Here is a 5,037-nt window from a genome sequence, read left to right as displayed (position 1 = left end):
GCGGCCCGCTACCACCACCAAACATGGTGCGCCGTATTTGCAATGCGGCTCCCCATGGGCCCAAAACGTCACCGAAGCTTTACTGCTGGAGTTGCGTCGCAACGATGGCGCAGCTCCATCAATGCTCTGGGGTACCCTATCTCCCCAATGCTGGGTCAAGCCGTACGTCTGCTTCAAGCAGGTGCAGGGTTTGTGTGACGCATCATTGTCCTAAAGGTGACTGATTGATATTTTGTAGATTTCCCTCAGCCACTATTAGGATGTGTTCCAGCGCAGGAATGCCCTCCCTTGCGCCGGAACGCCCCCTGATGGCGCAGGGCTTTATAACGGGATGCATCTCCCAAATGCGTCACGTTGTTATAATATTATACGCCGCACCATGGCGCCCTTTTTTGTTTAGCTGCTGCGTCACAAAAGTCACGCAAGAACGGCGCAAAAGAGCCGCAAGGGCTTAAATCTGCCCCTTCCTTTGTAACCCTGACAATAAGAAAAATAGTGGCGGTGGATTGATAGTTTGACTATTTAAATGACTGGTAATGTAGCAGGCAACTGTTAGTGTTGTCACTGATCTGACTGAAATCACAATGGAGTTTGTCTGTCACTTTGCGTCTTGCCTGCGGACTGCTGCCTGCCAGTCCTAGGTGAACGTTTCAGTACTTTGTTTAGTGAGTTACGTGACTTTCGAAGTCACAGGTCCGCAAATAAATAAAAAGTAACCATAATCAATATAATTTCGCGGAAATATTTTGTTATTGTTCTTTTGAAATGTTTGATTTGGTTGACATTGACAAGCAACAATCATCCATGTTTTCTGTTCTTTCTTTCATGTTGTACGTCAGCTCCCCCCAGGGGCGAGAGGAGGACACAGGAGCAGCAGGCGGCGGATGCTGTTCATCAACAGGGCCAGGATCGGGCAGGCGAGGGCTCCTCTGCTGGCCCCAGTAAGTTTTCATTTTAGACTAGTACCTATTTTTCCTAGCGTTCCTCATTTGAATTTTTTCAAAATTGTCTTTGCTCTTCTTGTAGACTGTATCTAAATTCTTATCCTGCCTCTACTATGACTCCCTGTGGTATTACTAGATTATTCTTATTAGTCTGTCTGTGTAGCTAACTAAGATTGCACGGTTGGCGAAACTCCCATGATTCTAGTCAGCAATAGCTCTATCAACTTAGTGCAGTCCTCTGGGATTGTCCATAATGTCTTTTGAAGTGTTCTATCTGGACTCATGCTTGCAAAAATTGCAAAACCTTTCGTTCAGTCACTCTAGTCTGGAGGACCAAAAAACACAGATTGTATTTAAATTTAAAAGCTTTATTAAAAGTAAACACATTTATTAAAATGAAGTCATAATAAAACTAAACGTTTAACTGATAATGGAAAAGTGGTTAGTGCTGACGATTAATTGAAGACATTTCTTGTGGTCGAGCCGAGCTCTCACCTGGTTTCAACTTGATCTTGTTGTTAGAAGTCCATCTTCTGTCTGTGTGGAGAAAAATGGTGCGTGTTAAAAAATCAGCCTTCATCAGTTGTGCCAAAAAGTGCAGCAAGACAACCTTCCCTGGAAAAAGGGACATTTTTTTTAACTTTAACGTAGACAGTCACAAATTACATTGTTTTCACATGTCTTCATTCCTAGACCAAATACTAGTGACTAGTGAGTGCTTTATTCTAAGATTCTTAAATGTACTTTGTAGGTGGAACATCTGGTGGCGGGGCCAGTGTGGTGGTGGTGCTCGACACGGAGGCGGAGGGCAATTCATCATCAGGGGAGGAGGCGGCGGCGCCGGATGTGAGAGTTGAGACGGTGGTGGCGGCCAGAGGTAAGCTCTTATATATTCCTTACTTATTGAGATTGAAGACTAGCTGGGAAGGCAAGAATATGAGATGCATGGCTGGGTGAATGATGAAGCAATGATGGGTGGAAGGACAACAGCCTGGGTGGGTGACACAGAAACTGTATGTGTCCATATACCTGGATCATGCTACTATCTGACTCTTAGATAGCATATGTGTATCTAGAGCAGGGGTACTCCTAGTACGGCCCGCGGGCCGGTGGTGGCCCGGCAAGCCTTCGTTGGCGGTGCGCTGACCTTGCAGACAATCACTGCTCCCCCGGCCCCCACAGAGCAGAGGCTTTTTTGTATTTCACCTGTTAGCGCCCCTGCATCTCCACTCTGACAATCACTGCTCCCCCGGCCCCCACAGAGCAGAGTGGAGATGCAAGGCCACAAAGAGGTGAAATAGAACTAAGCCTCTGCTCTGTGGGGCCGGGCAAGCAGTGATTGTCAGGGTGGAGAAGCAGGGGCGCTAAAACAAACAAAGCCTCAATAATATGTTAATGGTCTTTTAAAGACCTGTTAAGTACTTTGGTGTTGTTGTCTGTGTGTGCGCGTTGAGGAAGCGGTCTCAACCCGGGCTGAAGGCTGACACAGATAGACACACACACAGTGAGATGACAGAGGGAGAGGGAGGGCAGGAGGGAGAGAGAGATGGAGGGAGGGCAGGAGGGACAGCAGGAGGGAGAGAGATGTATGTAAATGCTGGGTCTGGTGGCTCAGTGGATGAGGGCATCTGCTGCAGGGACCTGTGTGCAACCTCATGGTCACAAGTTATCGTTTTGCTTTAGCCCCGCCCCCTCTGACTCCGCCCCCACCAGTGCGGCCCTCGGCCCCAAACTACACTGTAAATGTAGCCCCTGAGAGAAAGTTTGTGAGTACCCATGATCTAGAGAGAGTAGACGGTCAGTGGATGAACTAAGTGTAACTTTGAAGAGCATGTAACACTAACACTGCACCCGCACGTCCGTTCCAGTGTAGGAAAGGCAAGGAAAAGAACTTTTAATTTTGTCCAAATACTACCATAAATAGTAGCAGTAGTTTGTATTGCAAGCACTGCATAGATCCGGTTATTATGGTGGCCACTCCCTACCTCTCTTAATAAGTTTAGTAGTACTCAGTCATTCATGTGTGGATGTATCACTGCCTGTCACTCAATAAAAAGCAAAGCACCTAAAGTCATCCCATATATAAGCAAAAACATCCCATGTGAAGTGATAGATAATCAGATTATTTATCTTCTTCAATTTTCCATTTCTAGTACTCATTTCCACTGTAGGGTGAAAGTTAAATTAATTAAGCAGTAGCCCTTGAGTTGTAACAGAGTATTCTCAGTGCCACCCGTAATAGAAAAGTAAGAGATTCACCACCTGCATGTACTGGACGGGTACAGTAACGCAACGGCAACGCAAGTCTAGGTCACTCCTCATGGCGTGCGTCTCTTTTTCTCGGGTGCAAGTTTACCGCGCTGGCATTATGCCGGCTTGCAGAAAATAACGTACCAATTTTCCAAAACAAGAGACAAGAAGAAGAATAAGACTGGTGTACTTTCATAGTCGACTCCAATGGAAGTCCACAGTGCTCATAGAATTTGTTCCTTAAACTCCCACTAATGTTAGAGCAAGGATGAAGAAGTGTGAGGTTAGATAGATACTGGCCTCAATAGTTATGTAATGCGCTTGCAAGTTGCTAGTTGTACTGCAGCACACATTTCTGCTGAATGATTGAGTTAATCTTAAAGAGCATTGGTTACAGACTATGTCTTTCTTTCTTCATATAGGTTCTCCTTCCAAACGAACAAGGAGGAAGGAGCTGGCTAGAGCGGCCCGGCAACGGAGAATCGAGGCCACTGTTGCGGAATATCGGCGGCTGGTGGCCCTGGAGGACGTGGAAAGTGTGCGGTCGACAACAACGACAACGTCGTCCTCCGTGGCCTCACCGGCTGCCACCGTGACCCAGCACAGTGGTCCACCGAGACTGAGCCGGGCTGCCAAAGGCAAACGCCACCCCCGAGCAGCAAGGCCAACAGCTGCTTCTCACAGGCCTTGCACCTGCAAGGCAGTGAAGGCACGCCTGCGCCGCACCACCCTGATGGTGTCCCGCCTTCAGCAGGAGCTCGCCTTGCTCCGCGAGGAGCATGATGCCCTGGCCCAAAAAGTGAACAGCATCCACCCATAGTGTCCCTTGCCCCTTTTTTAGAGACTTTTGGGGGGTGGGAATTGGGAGTTGGGTTTTTGGGGACTTTTGAAGGACAATCGTTGGGGTTAGGGAGGGTCTTGCGGGAGATTATTTTGTTAGGGATATAAATATACTTTTTCAAACTTTATCTGAGCATACCTGTTTTTTACTGCTTGCCTGGTGGGTGGGGGTTTAACGTTGACTGTTTTCCTGAAAGTTTAGTTCCATTTTCTTCCTTTAAGTGTAAATGCCCAAATGTTTTCAACACTAAGTGCCTCTCACAGACTAAGTGAAGTGAATCCAAGAGTCCTAGGACTTTAGTAGTACTACCTTCAGGCTCTCGTCTCTCGTACTAATACTCCATTATACCCCCAAACCACCAAACGCTTATCTTACCTGTAATTTGTGTTTGAAAGTAGGGCTAGGCCCAGGGCTGGCTCCACGGGAAACACCGAATAACGTTGGCAATCTTGGTCGGATAAAATTTCCTCATAGCGGTGGTAGTAGTGGTGTGACACAGTGGCAGTTGCATGCCTATGAAAAAAAAGAAAATGAAATCTGGTTTGTCCTCCTGAGCAATTCAACGGTACAACTGAGAATATAGCAGGTGACAGAAGTACAGTAGAGCAGTGCCACATTGTAGCCTAACAAATGGTAAAGTATAACTACTAATTCGGTTGAAGTTCTTTCACATTAGCAATGGTTCTTTGTCAAGCAGAGTAAGAATATATCATCGACAACTGTGGAAAGAAAGAATGCGACAGTACAGGGCCTGTGTGGAATTATTGATAACTATATTCAACATAAGGTCTCTGTAGCCAGATACCCGAGAGCCTTGCTGGTCACTATAAATCCATTCACAACAACACTCAATGGGGTTGGTCTGGAAGGTGTCACGTTTACTCCCCGTGATCCAGTCGATGCAAATATGGTTCCACCTCCAAATGTCACCAACACCCAGAAGTGTAAACACAGGGTGTTCGAGGCATTAGGCGAGGGAGAAAAATAACAAACTAAAATAAA

General features: G+C 46.6%; 1 long non-coding RNA gene across 1 annotated transcript; it reads left to right on the top strand.

Annotated features, from left to right (window-relative positions):
* The first annotated feature begins 842 nt into the window (after positions 1 to 842).
* LOC147663189 (uncharacterized) lies at positions 843 to 3,869 on the top strand. Its single transcript, XR_015305413.1, has 3 exons — positions 843 to 941; positions 1,696 to 1,821; positions 3,617 to 3,869. It is a non-coding gene; the product is annotated as an uncharacterized LOC147663189 (long non-coding RNA).
* Positions 3,870 to 5,037: the final 1,168 nt, after the last annotated feature.

The sequence above is a fragment of the Lissotriton vulgaris genome, unplaced genomic scaffold, assembly GCF_964263255.1.
Source record: "Lissotriton vulgaris unplaced genomic scaffold, aLisVul1.2 SCAFFOLD_9496, whole genome shotgun sequence".
Lineage (NCBI taxonomy): Eukaryota > Metazoa > Chordata > Amphibia > Caudata > Salamandridae > Lissotriton > Lissotriton vulgaris.
This window is presented reverse-complemented; position numbering and strand designations above follow the sequence as displayed.